Source organism: Puma concolor, chromosome A1, assembly GCF_028749965.1.
Source record: "Puma concolor isolate L17-30 chromosome A1, mPumCon1.1.hap2, whole genome shotgun sequence".
NCBI classification, from domain to species: Eukaryota; Metazoa; Chordata; class Mammalia; order Carnivora; family Felidae; genus Puma; species Puma concolor.
This window is the reverse complement of record NC_141667.1, coordinates 207,526,772-207,546,836: the sequence shown is the minus strand read 5'-3', so window position 1 is coordinate 207,546,836 and position 20,065 is coordinate 207,526,772.

Below are 20,065 nucleotides of genomic sequence, written 5' to 3'. Positions count from 1 at the left end.
TGAGTACCTCTGCTCTAGATGCAGTTCAGAGAAAATGACTAGCATTCTCTTGAGGGTCTTTCTCAACTTTCAAAGGTACAAATGTTTATTAAACATCGCTTACTCCATATCCTTCCCAACTAAATATCTGTTATTACCCAAAAGCCTCAGGACATGAAGGCAGTCTATTAAGTTATGGGTATTTAGCTGAGAGTTTCCCCCACTGAATATTCTTTCTCATTCAGGTTACTACAATAGTATGAAAAGGACATTTTTTATATATATATTATGAAGAATACAGATGCCTAGATAAGAAAAAAAGGACTCAATTTAGCGTTCTCTGCACCCACAATTTCTATTTTTTTATAAATATTAAGCATATGTTTTTCTGGAATTATTTCCAGTTACCTCTGAATCAAATTCTGGCCTCAGAATTATATAGTACGACTACTGATTTTTCTTGTGCCTTGTGGTCAGTGGCAAATATATAGATTTGAATTTAACCAAGGTATATTAGTTCATATAGAATGCTAACTCATAAATTTGGAGGAAAAAAAAAGAAAGAAGAAAGAATTTTGCTCTATGCTACATAAAGTCAATCTGTTGAATTCACTATCATGGGAGGTCACTGAGCCCAATACCATGGCTATATAGTTTTATGACTCTTAATAACATTTGTTGTATGCAAAGCATAGATAATGACAGAGGAAACCAAACCTTATGCTTCATTGCATGTACTACTTTTCTTGTGGTTCATGAAGAATAAAACAATACATTGAAAGTCACAACTAACTACTGAAGGAAGAAATTAAGAAATAATACTCATGGATTGAAGTTCTAGTTGATTTTCTAACATGATATAATCTATTTTGCTGTATTCTAATGCCTTTCTCTATTTTGAAAATGAAATGTAAATGCTGGTTTAGTTAAGGAATGTGGTAATTTGTGCCAAAATTATATAAGAAGAGAAGCTTGTTTTTGATATCCTCAGTCCTATACTTTTTTCCTTTTTCTTTCTTCACTTAGCAAAGTGCTCTCCAAGGTTAAAAACATCTTCTCCAAGATATTAATAAAATACAAAAAGAAACTCATATTAGATATAAATGATTTGATACTTTTAAAAATTTATTGTAAGACAAACTCCATTTATAAGATAATCAGTATTAAACAAGATTTCAAGGAATTTGAGACTGTTTATAGGAGATAGTTCTTTAGGGAATTTGTCAAGATTTTTTGTATGCCTTGGGGACCACTCTCTATTTATTCAGAATATATTTGCATTAGAATGATTATATATTATTAAATACTTCTGAGGTAGAATAAGGCTTAATTGAAAATTCTCATTTTATCAATGATTGAAAGACTCTTCCTTCATCTGAGAACTTGTATGTGACAAAGCTGATCCTAGAAATCAGTTCCTATGAGGGTTAAGAAGAATGTTTGGAAAACAGAATTCCTCTTCAAAGAAATAAAATATTATCTTCTTTGTGCATGTCATAGGTAAGACAAACGCAAATTTATTTTCCACTTACTTGTGAGCTCAGACAATGTAGCTCGAAGAAGAAAGCTAACCTTGATTGGAAAAGCCATTGACCTAAGGCACAATGTCCACCCTCTTGATGCTTAAGGTTAAAATTGAAAAGAAGTGAAAAAAATAGTCGACAGAGAGCGCTCATTTATGACATAAAAAAGACTATTTGAATGCTGCAGAAACTGATGGAGATTTTTGATGTGTTGAATGGAGCTTATTAATTGCCTACTTGAGATAATTAAAGCATGTGGTAGTCAAAATAATTGGACTCATTGAAAATAAAAGATTTAACCTTGACAGTAGTTTCAGTATGACTGCTGAAATTCATCACAATATGGAAAAATATTCTCGTAAAGTTTATAATGTTACTTATGGTAATTTCTAGATGTGCAATACATTTTTATTTAAATAAATCAGGTATGTCATTCAGTATGATTCTTGGTTTGAGATTAGTAACAGCAACACAGAGGGGCAATGTCCTTCCTTGTTTCAAAGTTTAGGCAATGAATCAACCACAAAGAGTGAGGGAAAGGATATTGTTTGTTTGTTTGTTTTTAATTTTTTTTTAACATTTATTTATTTCTGAGACAGAGACAGACAGAGCATGAATGGGGGAGGGTCAGAGAGAGGGAGACACAGAATCTGAAACAGGCTCCAGGCTCTGAGCAGTCAGCACAGAGCCCGACGCGGGGCTCCAACTCACGGACCGTGAGATAGTGACCTGAGCCGAAGTCGGACGCTTAACCGACTGAGCCACCCAGGCGCCCCGAAAGGATATTGTTTTAAGGCCATGTGTTGGTATATTTTGCTTTGGCAGTGGGGTTAGGGTTAAGGACATGGATTTAATGTTCAATCAATACTTAACATTTGTGTTTCTTTTTCAAAATAAAATATTTTTTTTCTTTTTGAAAATAACAAATTTTTAAAAATGTGAAAATCTGGAATTTTATTTGTAGTAGTAATTTGTAGAATTCTGAGGGAACTGCAAACTTGAACATTTATTAAATAAATTTTTTTTCTTGTATATATTCAATACCTAGAAAAATAAAGATTTTTTTTCTGGATAAAACACCTGATGCCTTAAACTTTCAGTCATTCAGTGGTAGATCTTGATATGCTTTATATTAGAAACAATTGAGGGCTTCTGTATAAAACAATTATTTCATTTTTAAAAATAATATTCAGTTATATTTCATTGAAAGTCACAGTTGAATTTGTTCTCAGACCATTTTGTTACCAATCATATAAGTTAATCATTAGATTCTATTTGTGAAATCAAAATAGAAGGGTACTGTTTGTGAAGGTAATGTTCTAATTATGACACAAAACAAAACAAAATTACTGGACTTAAAGTCCTGGGTTCTTAAGACCTGGTTTTACAACTTAACTTCACAAATTGCCAGCTCTGTGACGTTCTCACATATATTACCTCTCTGATGTGTGTGTGTGTGTGTGTGTGTGTGTGTGAACAGAAAATGAGAATAATTGTATCTGCCCACTTACATCACATCGAGTTGTGACGATCAGGCCAAATTAATGTCCCTAAGAGTGCTTTATGAATCCACAGTAGAAATTTTATTTGTTATTTTTTGAATGAGAGAGAAAGGTAAGAATGAACTTGAATAGGAGAACAGAGGAACATGGATATAAATAACTCTTTATACAGTGTAGTAGAAATTACACAAAGAAAACGAAAAACTGCAAAAACAACAGAAAACCATATAACAGACACTAAAATACTGAGTGCCTACTATAACTGCATTTATTTTGTATTGTTTTCAATTTATTCCTCTTTCTTCTGTTATTCAGCTTCCATATAGGTAGTTGCTTTGAATCATTCTTCTGTGGCTTTTCAAAGACAATCCTTGGTTAAAAATAAATATATAAAGAAAGAAAGTACTTTGATCCTCTGTATCTGGTTTCTTCATCTTCTATTCCTACCTGCTTTTTTCCCTCCTGGATCTCTATCATGAGATGATCTGAAGCAAGACAGGTAAATGGTGCTTATATCCCCAAAGACACATGTTCTTAGAATTTCTGGCCATGTTTAAGACTTAGAGTGTATACTACAGAATTTTGCCATCCAAAAGGAAAGTTTCAAAGAAAGTTTAAATTTGGTACTTTATTTACAGTGCATCGAGTAGCCTTTCTGTAAAATAATCATGTGCTATAATTTCTTTTCACACTAACGTAAAAGAGCTGCTGCTTCAGTTTTTAATAATGTAGAAGTTCATTTTAATAAAGCTTTTTTTTTGTTTCAATATACAAGTTTTACTAAAAAGTGTTTAATGATTTATAATTTATCTTAAAATACATGAAAAGCAAAGTTAAATATTTTAGTACATTATAATGATTTACTAGTTCAGCTTCATGTTCTCTGGAACTAACTACCCAATGGGTTAGCAAGACTGATTTGCTGGACTGTCCTTCTTTAGTATCCTTGGGCAAATCAACTAACCCTTTGATAAATCTATATTGCAAAGGTAAAATCAATCATGTTTATAGCAATCAGCCCAAAAGGGGTAATACTAACTAAATTTTTGGTCTATCTATTTTTAATAGCTTTATTGAGGTATAATTTCCATACCATAAAATTCATTTAAAGTGTAATTCAATGATTTTTAGCAAATTTATAGAGTTGTGCAACCACCAATAGACTGTAATTTTAGAACATTTCCAAGACCTCAAAGAAAGGTGCATCATTCTCATTTGCAGTTACAATTCTCATCTCCAGTCCCAGGCTAATTTACTTTCTGCTTTTATAGGTTTGCTTTTTGTGGTCATTTCATATAAATGTCATCATATGATATATGGTTTCTGGCATCTGGCCTCTTTCACTTGGCATGATGCTTTTAAGTTCATCCATGTTGTAGTATGTATCAATACTTCATACTTTTTTATTGATTACTAGTATTCCATTGTGTGAATATGGAGCATATTGTTTGCTCCAGTCAATTATTGATGGAAATTTGGATTGCTCACACTTTTTTTTTAACGTTTTTATTTTATTTTTGAGACAGAGAGATAGAGTGCGAACGGTAGAGGGGCAGAGAGAGAAGGAGACACAAAATCTGAAGCAGGCTCCAGACTCTGAGCTGTCGGTGCCGAGCCTGACATGGGACTCAAACCCACAGACTATGAGATTATGACCCAAGCTGAAGTCAGATGCTCAACCAACTGAGCCACCCAGGCGTGGCTTTTTTGGCCGTTGTGAATAATGTTGCTATGAAGATCATATCAATGTCTTGGGTGGACATGTCTTCATTTCTTTTAATGTTTTTAAGAAATTGTCAAATCTTTTTCTAAAGTGAGTGCATTATATTGCATTTCTGCCATCAGTGTATGAGATTCTAATGTCCCCACATTCTCAACAACATTTATTATTGTTTATCTGTTTGAATGTAGCCGTTCTAGTGGGTGTGGGGCAGTAACTCTCATTTTGGTTTAAATTTATCTTTGCCTAATATCCAATAATGTCAAGCATCATATTATGTCTTGATTGATCAAATATCTTCTGTTAATTTTTTTTAGTGAAAATGGTTGTTGTTTTTTATTATTGTGTGCTAAGATTTCTTTAAATGTTTATTTATTTAGTTTAAAGAGAGAGAGAGTGCATGCACGCCAGCGGTGGGGGGTGGGGGGAAGACAGAGGGAGAGACAATCCCAAGCAGGTTCTGCACTGTCAGTGCAGAGCCCAATGCAGGGTTCCATCTCATGAACCATGAGATCATGACCTGAGCTGATATCAAGAGTTGGATGCTTACTTAGCCAACTGAGCCACCTCGGCACCCTGAGTGTTAAAATTTAAAAATATATATATTCTGGCTACAAGTTCTTTGTCAGATATGTGATTTCCAAAAATTCTTTCCTAATCTGTGACTTGTATTTCATTTTGTCACTGGTACTCTGTGAGGTGCAAAGGGTTTTTATGTATACCATTTTTCTATTTGTTTTATTATTTTTTAAATTTTTTAATGTTTATTTATTTTTGAGAGGCAGAGAGAGATAGAGCACCAGTGGGGGAGGGGCAGAGAGGAGGGAGAAACAGAATCCGAAGCAGGCTCCAGGCTCTGAGCTGTCAGCACAGAGCTTGACATGGGGCTCAAACCCACAAACCCTGAGATCATGACCTGAGCCAAAGTCGGCACTTAATCAAGTAAGCCACCTAGGCACCTGTTTTCTATATATTTAATATGAAACAATAAAGAAATTTATAAAATGAAGTGACAAATATTTAGCATATATAATCATCAAATAAAAAAAATAAATAAGTCAAACACTGGCTACAATGTATGAACCAACATTTAAATCACACTCCAAATGGTAAATAAACAAATTAAGACAATCTCATTAATATTTAAATAAATCTAAAAGTCATGGTACTTGCTTTTGCTCATTAAATCAGTAAAATGAAAGAAGAATCATAGTACCTCTTGAGGTAGTTTTAAAAGGGGCTGGTTGATAGCACCTATGTTCTCACTTACCTTTTTTTTTTTTTTTTAATTTTTTTTTCAACGTTTATTTATTTTTGGGACAGAGAGAGACAGAGCATGAACGGGGGAGGGGCAGAGAGAGAGGGAGACACAGAATCGGAAACAGGCTCCAGGCTCTGAGCCATCAGCCCAGAGCCCGACGCGGGGCTCGAACTCACGGACCGTGAGATCGTGACCTGGCTGAAGTCGGACGCTTAACCGACTGCGCCACCCAGGCGCCCCTCACCTACCTTTTTTACAAATTGACAGGATTTAAAAGTCCACAGATGGAAAACAAACATAAAGAATTAGCTGATGAACATACATTAAAATGAGAACCAAAATGGTCTTGCTAACTCCATGGTCAACCCCTTCCCCCAATTGTCTGTGGGACAGTCCATGGGAGGATAAGTCTGAGTTTATAAACCACCAACACTTACCTAAGTTACTATGTCTCACTGGTCAGGAAAGGAAAAAAGAAGCATGCAGGGTTTACAAAGGGGAGAGAATTTTCAAATGAACGATCAGATAAAGGATTTATTATAGGAACTAAAGATTACTTAATTGTGGGAACAGCTAGCTGAAGAGACGAACATGCCAAAGGGAGAGTTAGATTATCAGAGAAGTCACAATCAGTTGATCTGAGAAATCTAACATGTCTAGCCAACAAAGGGATGTGGGCAAAGAAGTCCTATGCAAGTTCTTTCTTCCTTGGTTCTGCAGTCAAGTGAAGGGTAAAGGGTTTGCTGATTCTCTTGGTCAGCAGAGCTGGGGTTTGGAAAAATAGTTGGTCATGGAGTAGAGGAAGGTAAGAGCAAGCTGAGCCCTGTCAGCACATCTGTGATCACTGTCATTGCCTTTAAATGAATGATCTTTAAAAAAAAAAAAAAAAAAAAAAAAAAAAAAACAAGGATTTTTGATAGTAGCTTTCAAATCTCACATAGATTCTCTGTTGAAAAACTCTAACCTGGAATCATAAAGACAAGGGAATTCGGGGAACTGTAGACAGACTAACTGTAGTTAGTGTCGCTAGTGTAACCAGTTGACAATACAAATCCCCATTTCCCTCTACGTTAGCTTCTCTCCATAAGGAAAGATGGACAATGATTTTTAGCATCAAACTATTAATTTGCTTCTATGTAGGATAAAGGGTTGGTCAAGGAGTCCAAAATGTTTATGGAAAATTATTTTAAATGGACACGAAGAATGGGCAAAGGAGCTTTCCCTTGGTTATTTCCAGTATTGATAAGGTTATTTGTAAAAGGATGTTCATATATATAGCTGGGGGGAATGTATGTTAACATTATTGGAATTCAATTTGAAAATATGTATTAAAAAGTCTAGACATGAATTTCTTTGATACGTTATTTATATTATTAAACCATTTACAAGCATGTATACAAAAGAAGAAGTTGGAAAGTGCGAAAATATATATTTATATTATTTGTAGCTTTGTTTGTAATAGGAGAAACTTGAAAAGTGGTTCAATATGAAATTGCTTTAAAAAATTGTGGCACTAACATCATTGTCATTATATATTATCAAGCCTAAAATACCTAATTACATCTGTATTAGAAGAATATGATTTTATAATGACAAGTAATGACAATGCATAGTATGTGAATATGTTAGTAGGCTTTACTTATGAGTGACACGAATTCATCTAATATTATTTCTTCATATTGCCAAATGCTATTTGAATTTTTACAATGGACATGCGTTACACATAAAAGAAAAATATAGTGATATTTTAAAATTTGGAGAGTAAACAATTATGTGAAAGCTGGCCATTTAAGTAAATATTTTGAACAAGTTTTGTTTGTTTGTTTGTAAGAAAATTGAATTTATTTTGGGTAACTGCAGCAAAACAGACCAGAGAGAAGACTCCTATCAATATTAAACTTATTTGTGAAATTTTGAATATAAAGTTGAAAAATGTGAACACCTTTAAACCTACTGAAGTTTTAATGAAATTGAGAATAGTATTATTTCTTTAAGTCTGTTTAAATGGTTTCAATATAATCCTTTTACTAAAACAGTTTACTGCGTTTAATGGAAGCATCAGAGACACTCTCACTTCCTTTTCATACAACACTAAAAGAAGATAGAAATTATTGTTGCTATTCTATTCTTCATTCTTCCTTTGGCTTTGATTCTAAGGACAGAGCACCCTTTTCTTTTTGCTAGAGATATGACTCTGCATAAATCTCTTAGGAAAGCTCTCTATGCAGGAAATGATATGGGGAAAAAAAGTTCTTCCTCCTTTCTATATAATTTTTCCCTCTGTGAGCCTGTAGTCTGACCCTGAGTTTATTATGAATTCCAGTTGCCAACCAACTTTCTTTTGTGAATTATAATCGCTGGCTTCTTGCTCTGTTAGAAGCATAGACATTTAAGCTATAAGGGCTTCCTTGTGTAAGCATCCCTGTCATACTCCCATGTTTTCACTCTTTTCCCGTGAATAGAAGACCTTTCAGAGTGAAATTAAAAGTCAGATTTGTGAACAAATATTTTCTTTGAGTTAACTGAAGGTCAAACTATCTGATTTACATTGGTTAAATACCATAAAGACACAGCACATTAGCTATTAAGAGAGAAGAATGTAAGTATGGAATTAAACTTTACATAAACCTCTACATAAAATGAATGAACAACAAAATACATGCCATAGCAATCCACAAAGTAGTGTACATTTCAATGACAGGAGTATGGCTTCAAGTTTTGACCATAGTTTCTGAAGTCAGACTTCCTTAGAATCAACAATCAGCCCTGCTGTGTATCCTGAGGCAAGGTTCAAAACTCTCTGTGCCTGTTTCACATTTATAAAACAGGCATAGTAATCGTGGCTATAAGGATTCAATGAGTTAACATGTCAAATCTTTTTTAAAGTGCCTGCTGTTATTACTACATATCATAATGGTAGTTAATTTTGTTATTTTCATAATGGGAACATGAAAATCCTGACAGCAGGTCAGTATCTTGTCCCAAACTTAGAGGATGTAATGATTTGGTGTTCTATATAGCTCTCTTTTGTCATAAGTACAAACCATTTTAAGGGCTTAGTAGGAGATAGGCTTTGTAACCTAACACTTTTTATGTATTATCATTTTTCTACACAAATTCTATGAGACAGATTAAATATACATTTGAACAAACTGAAGTTGAGAAAGTCTGCTTGAGGTCAGTTAATGAGTGCTTGGAGGCAATCTGCCTATGCTGAAGTCTTTGCTCTTTAACACTATGTTTTGTGCTTTCAGGACCAAAGTTGAAGATAGGAGACAAACATGTGCTCGTATTTAGTTTCTCTAAACCTTTGTATATAAATTATGTTAGACCTTATTTAAAAATCCAACCATAAACATTACCTCTCTTAAGAAATAAATCACCTAGGGGCGCCTGGGTGGCTCAGTTGGTTAAGCAACCGTCTCTCGGTTTTGGCTCAGGTGGAGATTTCATGGTTCGTGAGTTTGAGCTCCCCATTGGGCTGACAGTGCAGAGCCTGCTTGGAATTGTCTCTCTCTCCCTCTCTCTCTCTCTCTCTGCCCCTTCCCCACTCGCTCTCTCTGTCTCTCTCTCAAAATAAATAAACTTAAAAAAAAAACAAATAATTCATTTATGTGCTATTTATAACCCACTGGTTTATGTTTTCAATATATTTCCTTAATTGCCTCAGAGTACCCTTATCTTTCACCCAAGTAAAGTTAATAGAAGATTCTTAAGTTTCATAAGGTGTATTTTGTATAGATTTTGATCAAAATGAACATGATCTAAAATACTCAGTGTTAACATGGCAAGGAGACGAACGACATTTAATTCACCAACATTATTACAAAGTCCATAATGCCATATGGTATTCACACTTTCCCAATAAGATAGGATTCAGACATTATATCTTGTTTTAGGGATTTGTACTTTTAAACGAGTACATGTTTTCTTTATCTTGTAGCTCGGAGTTCATGATGTTGTCTTATTTTTTTTCTTTTATAGTTCTTTGAATTAAAGCAATGTACATTTCATTCATATTTTTTCCTTCACACCCTGAGGGATCTATGGAGGATCAAAACTTAGACAAATCTTCAATGTGTTTAAGTCAAAGAAAATAGCTGAACAATGGCTGATGGAAGTGAGTCGATTTTATAAAATCTTTACTTTTATAAAATTTACTTTTTAGGCTCCGCTTTGCCTGTCTTTTGTTTCCAGTATCACCTAAGGTCTAAATCAAAACCTAAAACCATCTCGGCTCTGCTGAGCTATTAGTAATATCTTTACATAAATTAGAAAGAGGCATATTTTTCTCCAGGAACTTCACTGCCCTTTGGCCACAAAAGTGTTGTAATGCATATACAAATCTAAAATTTCCCTGGCATAAGTGGACCTTATCCAGAGTCCAACCAGACATGTCTTCCTTTCCCCCTCTCACCTTCACTGCACCCAGTCACTCACAGATAAGGGTGGAGAAGGACTCAAGAGGTACAAATAAAGAAGAATCAGTGCTACAAATGAAGAAATAATGATATTTTAAAGTAATAGGGCTGAATTTTAGTATTTTTATTTTCCAGATTGTCTTGAAACTGGCAGTAAAGTCTGTTTAACCCTGTTTGACCTCACACATTAATTTCATTCATCAGTCTCAAAATTACCAAGGGTTCTAATATTACTGCCATATTCATGTTATGGTTCTATTCTGAAAGTCCATAGTTAAGATCTGGAGGCTAGCAGTCCAAAATCAGGGAGTCTGCAAGATCCTGCTCCTTCTGAAGCCTGTAGGGGAGAATCCTTCCTTCCCTTTCCCTAGCTTCTGGTGGTTTATTGACGATCTTTGGTGTTCTTGGGCTTATAAACTCTGCTTCTGCAACACTTCAGTTGTCTGCTTCTATTGTCACACGGCGTCCCCCACCCCCACCCCCACCCCTTTCCCCATGTGTGTCTGTGTTTCAGACTCTCCTCTTCTTGTAAGGACACCAGATATATTGGACTAGAACCCATACTACTCCAATATGACCTCACCTTAGCTTAATTACATCTGCAAAGACCCTATTTCCAAATAAAGTCATATACCAAGATACTGGGGTTTAGGAATTCAGTATATTTTTGGAGAACACAGTTTCACCCCTAAGAGAAGGAAAAAAGCCACTATAATACAGGGCCTGTCCTAGAGCTGGCATATTGAGGCAGTGTAACATTTTAGACAAAATACCTATCTTTTCTGGGTATCTATTCCCTTCTCCATAAAATGAGGGCTTAGAAGGAAATTTAAAGGTTATTTCTGTCTCTGATCGGTTTGCTGCCTGTGATTCTCATTTTTGGTGTATCTCTCCATTCCTCCCTGCCTCATTTCAAAAGGTTTCTTAGGGCTTGAGACATACTTTGACAATTATGTTGTGTTTTCCTCACTTACCATTGTTTTCTGCACAGTGTTTAGATGTCAAACAAAGTTATGCAAAGCTAAAAGCACACAAATTGGAAACAATTTTATAGGTATTATGGCTTCAGAGATGGACCATACTTCAACAGATTAACTGATCAGTTTGGCCAGCTCTGGCTTTTATGTGGTATATTATCTGTATTCCTATTATAGATTCAGTTACTATGCAATTAATTATTTTAGTCAGTTACATAGCTATGAATGCATCAAAAATTCTGTGCCAGTTCAGTAAAAGAAACCTTTACTTATATCGCCTTTAAGAGGTACATCTAAAATCTTGTGATTGATTTTTTTAATGTTTATTTACTTTTGAGAGGGAGAGAGAGAGAGAGAGTGGCAGAGAGAGAGGGAGACACACAGAATCCAAAGCAGGCTCCAGGCTCCAAGCTGTCAGCACAGAGCCCAACATGGGGTTTGAACCCGCGAACCGGGAGATCATGACTGAAGTCAGACTAAGTGCTTAACCAACTAAGCCACCCAGGTGTCCCTTGTGATTGACTTTTAAGGTTAAAACCTAAGTGTAAGTATTTGAAATTAACAAAAAAATCATTAGGACAGTGAATTTTGTTCTAGAAAAGTACTTAAAGATGCACAGAGAAAACACAGGTTTCTTTTGAAAGTCTGAAAATACTGCTAATCATTTTGTAATAAACTCACTTGTTAGCAATACTTTATGTTCTCTCTATGTTAGATCTTCTTATGTACCTGAACTTTAAGCTAACTTTATGGGTTTTAGTCTCAGTCACATTCACTACTTCAGGAAGTTCCTTGCTGGATATTTCTTACTTGTTTGATGAAGCTTGATCCTTCTGCCTGACCTTGTTTTAGAAGTAGTTGCTTAAAAGCTGTGAGTTCTTTCTCCATTTATCACTAAAAAGTTTTTCCCTGACAAAACTGAGCTAAATTCTCTTCTTCTGGGGCTGCGCTCTTTGTGTTAAGTAAGGCAAACCCTCAAGCAAAGTTGTGTTCATTCTCCAGGATGGTCTATTGGGGAAATAACACTGGCCTTTCTGCAGCATGGCTATGGGCCACTCTCAGGCATTGGCCAGCTCCCTGGGCTCACCTTGCAGCCTCGCCTCAGGCCACAGGGTTGCATAAGGCACCCTCTCCTATATAAAGTTACTGCTGCCCACTGTTTCTGGCAGCGATGTCCTCAACGTCTGGTTGAAGCCTAGAATCCTGTCTTCCTATAGTAACATGTCATTCTGGTTCCCAATACACATAGTCGGATACTTTTTAGTTGTAAGCATTTTGTTGTTAATACAGCACTGGCAAAGGTTTAAATATATGTATAAAATACAACAGAGATTAACGAAAGAAAGAAGGAAAGAAGGAAAGAAGGAAAGAAAGAAAGAAAGAAAGAAAGAAAGAAAGAAAGAAAGAAAACTGCTGCCATACTACCACAGCTGGTTTTGGTGGGAAGCCACTAATGCACTTTCTGCTAAATTCTGCAGTAGGGGTGGAACAGTCCTCTCTGATTCTTCCTTTATAGTACAACATTCTGGGACACAAGGGTGGGAGATTTCAATTAAGACGAAGTGACAGTTACATTTTAATAGGCTATAACACTGACATAATTAATATCGGAAAAGACCAGCCCAACACCGTCAACATTTGGGGACAGGCAAGCAGAGAGTGAAAATATTTTTCAGATAAAAGATCATTATTTCTGTATTGAAAAAGTTAATAAATGTATTAAATATTCTAGTAACTGCTGTTTGAAACAGTATCTCACACGGAATAGCACGTTGCCCTTCCCCCTTCTTCCCAGAATTCTACACACCATTTTCTGTGAAGAAGATAAAAATACCACTGAGACGTACTTTCCATATTCAAATGACCGCTAGGTTATACAGCATCCATCTTGAAGTAGCTGAGGTAACTACCAGAGTAAAGCAATGGTTTTCTTCCTTTCTTTTCCTTCTTTTCTGTTTTTCTCACGTAATTTCAAATATTGTAAGAAATTCTGCACCATTTATGCACTGGTGCACACATTATTTGGGACATCTCGGGAATGCCACTTAAAACTTTTAGCCCTGGTTTCCTTATTTGTAAAAGTAAGTCAATGAGCAATTGGATAGATAATATCAAATGAATCTTATAGTTTTAAAGTAGTATATCATGTATTCTAAACTCACGTGAGAATTAAGCTTCACGGTGTTCACTCACAGAAAATTTCCTCCATTATACAATTGAGCCAGAGAGAAGCCAAGCTACAGACTCTGCTTCCCAACACTTTTGCTTTTTTATCTAAAGTTCATACCTCAACTACTCACTTGGAATTTTGTCAGTTGCTAAATGCTACCCACTGTGCCAGAACCTACCTCTTAATTTTGAAAGCAGATAACAGCAAGTCTTGTTCTAAGGCTTACTAACTGTGTGACTTTGACAAGCTACTGAACTTTTTTGAACCGCAGATTCCCCAACAAGACGAAAATTGCAGGTAATATATAGTGGGGTACAGGAATGGAAGAACAGTCATAAAGAGTATATAAGTTAGAAAGCGTACAAAAATGTACTATTTGGCATATCACTAGCCCCCTTTTTAGTGGGTGAAAAAACTAGAGAATGTATTATGATTTGGGTTACGTAAATTACCTATTCAATGAAATGGTCTGAAGTCCTTAAGTAATAATGAAGTACCATACACCATTCAACTTGCAATAATGTGAAGAATGTGTTTTTGAAGTAAAAACAATCAAGTTAAAAATACAACGTATGGTGTAATCCCACTAACATATCTATTATCTTTATTGATATCAGTAACAGTACAGATATATACATACACAGATAGCAAAAACTCAGATGGATGTACTACAAAAATTTAATGATGGTAATATATAGTGTATTTATTTATTCTGAATTTTAACATTATTGCTTTTTCCTAAATTAACTGCACTAATTTCATTAAAAAATCAATTCAAGTTTAGAACACAAAACTATGTCTGGAAAATGAAACATAACATAATATACCACCTTGAAAATAGCAGTCAAATGATGGTTCTGAGGAATTAATCCAATAAGGAAAAAGCCAACCTAAACAACCAAAATATTTTAAAGAGAAAAACATTTTTTAATTATATATATACTTGACAACAGCTCCCTTTCATTGTGGCTTTACAGCTGAGGAATGGGGAAAATGAATTCAGTTACAGGTGATTCATAATTCATATAAATTCATTTTTTAAGGAACTGCACTCTAGCAGTTATTAATTATTAGAAGATTTACAGTATATTTAAGAATGATGCATAGCCATGTCTGCTAGAAAAGAATGGATCCTATCCAAATAGCATGGAAATAAGTGTTGCATTTATACATAAGGAAAGAGAATTTAATTCCATCATTATTATTGCCATTTTTAACAGCAATACAACTCTGCAGCAGCCATCATAATTATTGTCATAGGCTGGGAGGTTGTGGGAGGGCAAGAACATTTTTATAGATTAATAATCTCTTGAGGTCGTGGAGTACCAAATGTGTTTCTTCTCTACTGGGTGAAGGGGAGGAGAGGGAGCTGCATCTGATTAAATCTGAGAAGCCTGGGTTTCAGTATGAAGATCTTAACAAGGAAATGAGATTGAGCCACTATAAAACTCATCCAGTTCAACTACAGTAAATATTGCTTGGCGGCAGTGAAATCTTAATTAGTATTTCCCTCCTATTAAACAATTCCAGTGGTCTAAAGACATGGAAATAGTGGCATTTACTTCTCCTAAAATGTTCTTTTTTAACTCTTTTTTTTCCTCCTCATATTTTCAGAGGAAGAACAGTCAATAACCTTCGTGTGTCTTTTTACGATTATTTGCCATTGCCTTATATCCACCTGCTTATTTTTTAATTTCCTATTTAAAATTTATTTTGATAAATACAGCATAAATACCTACCTCTCTCAGATCGGGTCAATCACCTCTGTTTTTATTACAACAAAGATGTTCCTACAAAAAAGGCTAACCCAAAAAGTGAATCATGTCAGTATTTAGTCTATTTTTAGAGACATAAAAAATTTCAGATGTGACTTTGTGAAGATGTTTCTAGAGTAATGTCATGACTCTTATATTTAATTATGATGCAGTGTAATTTAAAACCATGGACACCTCTTCTGAAGCCGAGGCTTATTTTTCTCCAGATTTACTCATAAATTTCTAACAGAATTTGGACTCACTCTTCATTCATCTTCATTCATTCATTTAATATTTATTCAGAAAATATAAGTCTGTTGAGAGAGATACTAAAGAGGCCTAGACATGGACCTCACCCTCAGGGGATTTGCACACTATTTGAAGATACATTATGCACAAAAGAAACAAATGTCTGTCTACCCTCCAAAAGATTAACTGATTTATATGACGAAACTTTAAAAAGCACCAACCAAAGTTAAAAAAGACATCTCATTAAACTAATTTTTTGTACATACATTTTTGCAACTGGTTTAAATGTTCTGTTTTGTTTCCCTTCTTTCTATAAATTGATCAGGAAACATACTCTTTGAGTACCTTAGCCACAAGTCAGTATACTTTTGTGAGTGAAAAAAGGACAGTAAGGGGACAGGATGTTGGAGCAATGCTGTAAACCAAGACTATCTCTAATAAAATGGGACATATAGTTATCTCTTATAGTGTATTTTTTAGTAGATTCAGGAATATTTCTGACTACTCTTTTCTGCCTGCTTTTGTTTCCACCCATTGACAACAGAAGTACTTAATTCCTTATACGTAGCTTTAGCACAGTCAAAAGGAGTCTCTTTGAAGGACTTTGGCTACCTCCATTTTGACCTCAAACTTTCTCGTTGGGTTCTTCTTTCCAGCTTGTCTTCTGGCTCAGGTAGAAGACCCTGAAGGGACGCACCCTCTGAGGGAAACTGACACTATCCTCTCAAGCAGTAAGGACCGCTCTGAGTCAGCAAGACTGAGCCCAGGACTGACTCCAAAACAATGATCTATTTGACCTTCACTGCCTACCTGCACGTGCCCACCCACCTTCACCTCATATTTTCCTTATATAAACCTGGAGGTATTTTCAGCACTTGGGAGAAAGTCTTTGAGACATTAATCTGCTGTCTTCTTGGTGTTGGCCTCACTGAAATAAATTCTTTTTTTTGTTTCACCACCACTAGTATCTCTGCCTTTGGCTTTTCTTGGTGGCAAGTGGCCAAACCTGATCTGTTCGGGACCCTTGGACCAGGTGCTCTTGCACCCCTAAGCCCAGTTCCATCTTCAGGATGGGTTGCTGGGCTCCAATAGCCCCACAAGAGTTCATGCATCCTTGCTTCAACATCCTTTCTTTTATCTTCCTAAAGCATTCCTTTCTTGTGCTCTGACCAGACTCCTGCACTCAGACTTCTGGTAAAGAGCAGGCATCAGTCTCAATGCCCACATGTGTGCCAATCCCTATCAAGACCATTGATCCGTTCTAAAGATTGGTGCAAAACCTCACAGCTGCTGCAGTGCCACAGGGTAGTCAAAATCCTGACAGGCAGTGAGAGGTCAGGCTTACTCTCCTGGAGGAAATCCCCATTCTTACCCTAAAAATTCACTTGAAAGAATCTCTTTCACTTTTCTTGTCATCTATCATCTAACTTACTTGGAATGGGGTTGGTTGACCAGTTTTGCTGCCTTTTAGTAAATGAATGTATGGATTTATTTAAAAAACATTCTTTGGAATGGGTAGGTATTTAATACCTATTGTCTTCAGCTTTAGACTTTAGCTAGAATTCTGAGGAAAAAATGCACTTAACCTTTTGACGCATTAGCCTTATCTTTACAAAACATGGGGAAGGAATCAAAACTATTAACTTCAATCTATGTATAAATAGTGGGCAAAATAGAGTTGTAGTAAGTGATGCTGAAACAGTCCTTGGTACCCCAGTGCCCTACTGTTATGGAAAATACTTAACAGCATGAAAACAACTTAGTAGTCATAGAGTCACTGGTCCTATCATTTCAACCTCTGGATGCATCCATCCTAAATATGTTTATATAATCCTTGTTTCTATAGGAGTCTCAGTAAGGAAAAGAAATCAAAATGCATGACTAACATAGTGCTGTCAATATTTATGACACCATGTAAATCTAATCCATATTGTTGGGGGGAAAAAAAACTGCTCCTTTATAGTCCAATAGTTCTTAAATAATAAAGTTTACTTAGGATGATTAACCTTAGGAATCTTGCTTACACATCTTAACCCTGATTTTTTAAATCATATCATATCTTCTTTTCATTTAGTAAGAATCTAGATGATTTGTAGACCCTTCTTTGATTGATGGTTTTGGAGCAGAGCTTTCACTGGGCTCCATTAACACAAAAGGCACTAACACTGATGCTGAAAGGGATCTGTGTAGCTGTTTCCTTCTTTCCCCACAATGCTATCAAAGCATACTTTCCAAAGAGTCCCTCCAAATATGTTATTTGAGCATTACTATGGGATCAGGGACCAAGAGTTGCTCATTTGAAAATCTAAATTGACCTTTAGTATTTAAACACAATGATTAACAAATATTTCTTTCCTATAAATTATCTTAAAACCTAGCCTAAAGAAATCAAGAACTTTAGAATTGCGAATGGAAATTTAAAATACATGGATTCTATTGGTTCCTTTTAATACTACTCTGTTCCTGGGTGCTCTGCACGAGTTAATACACTTCAGATACTGCTTACTGTCCGAGCAGAGAATTGAGATGTCTTATAAAAACATATAATATAGCAACCTAACATGTATGGTTTTATAAGTAAAACAGTAAGTATATTTAGCTAATTGAAGGTAGTTAATTAATGAAAGGAGAATTAGGGTTATAAAGTATCATTTCAGAAAGGATGTCTGGTGATACAGTAGGCCTAGTACCCTGTTTTGGGAAGAATTATATCTATACCAAGAAGAAGAAAATGTATATGAATCCTGAATATTTTTTAATGGGACATGACACCACTTTTCAAAATAAGTCATGTACAAATGTTTTAAAACCCTCACTGGGAAGAAATTGTTTTAAAGAATTAGTAAGTTAATTATAATGCATATTATATCTATGCCTTCCTTTTCATTTTCCTTGAGAGAAGTAGACAATTACTTGTTACTGTAGACTGTAAGAGAAACCTCACACATTTGAAGGCTGTAATCACCCTTGACACTTCTTTAAAAAATAAACAAAAAAATCTTCCTGTTTCTACCTTGACTTTTTTATATGTTCTATATTTTGATGTATTGACCATTTTGAATGTCTTCATAGTTTTTTCTGAGTTTTCAATAAAAATAAACTGTGGGTCCAAGATCTGACTTCTGGAGTAACTCTGAAGAGGCTGATATGCTTATTACTGAATTTTCTCCTGGGATATTGAATCATTCCTGATCATTTATCTTTCCCTAGAGGATCTTTTTTTGGGGTGAAGAAATGGCCAATCCGTGCTTAATTCCACTAGAGACTTTTATAGTCAAGATTTTTCTTAAATTGCCCACCCTTGCCTTCATGTGTGAAGATGCCTTCGCTAATGCTGAAGGAGTATGAAAAGAGGGATGGGAGTCGCGCAGACATTTTTTTTTTTTTTTTTGGAATAGACATTAAGGGACTTCTCTGAAAGAAACTACTCATATAAAATCTAGCACTTCTTGAAAGTCCATTTCCTTCCTCCTAATATTCAACATCTTGCATCTGGGTTACCTTATTTTTAATACTGCTGGACAAAAATTTGATTTGCTCTTCGATAATAGCTGTAAACTTTAAAATAATATACAACAGTGATTTTGAATATCTGTAGGCTGTATCCACTGCATTGGAAATACTTTAAGGACATGGACTACACACATCTATTCATTTTTATGCTAGCACTTGGGTTTCATTCATTCACTTAACACATATATATATCAAATACCTACTATGTGTCAGACCCTGTTCTAAGGTTATGAAACAAAAATACTTGCCCTCAGGAAGCTTACATTTTGCTGCCTAATACATGGAGATATACAATAAACATTAGGTTGCTTTATTGAATGAGTGAATAAGTAAGTGAATTAGTGGCTCCAGAAATAATTCCTACGTTTGTAAAATGGTTTGAAAATAGCTAGTTTTTCACCTCTGAAGACAAATCACTAATAAGTGGTATAAGTTCTCCATGAGCATTTTATACAGCATTTTTATTTTGTGTGTGTTTCACTTTCTTTACTCATTTTCATCCCTTTGTGCAGCCATTAAAAGAAGTGATTATTTATAATTAATTATGAATTTTTCCCCAGAGGACAGCTATATTGAATGCCAATCATTGCCATCCCCAAATCTAAAAAGTGATGCCATTAAATAGACTCCATGCTTGTGTTGCGCTGTAGAAAAAGTAGTGATGATATAAAAAATGTCCTGACTGCAGATATCTTATATAGAGAGGTGAAATATAGATATATAAATGAATCCAATGTAACTGTATTTAATATTTTGATCTGGCATGAAGATACAAATGAACTGCTAATTATGCACCCTCTGCAAAATAACCACAGATCAAATTTTCCTTATTTGCTTCATAAATTCCAATCACATGCAGCAAAGTGCTCATGTATTTTACTAAACTGTCATTTATTTTGGTTTGGTTATGTAGTCATTTTTATTCATTCACTTGCTCTTCCATTTTTTCAGTGTATTTTAATGTTCCAACTAATCTATGTTACACTGATCTCTGTC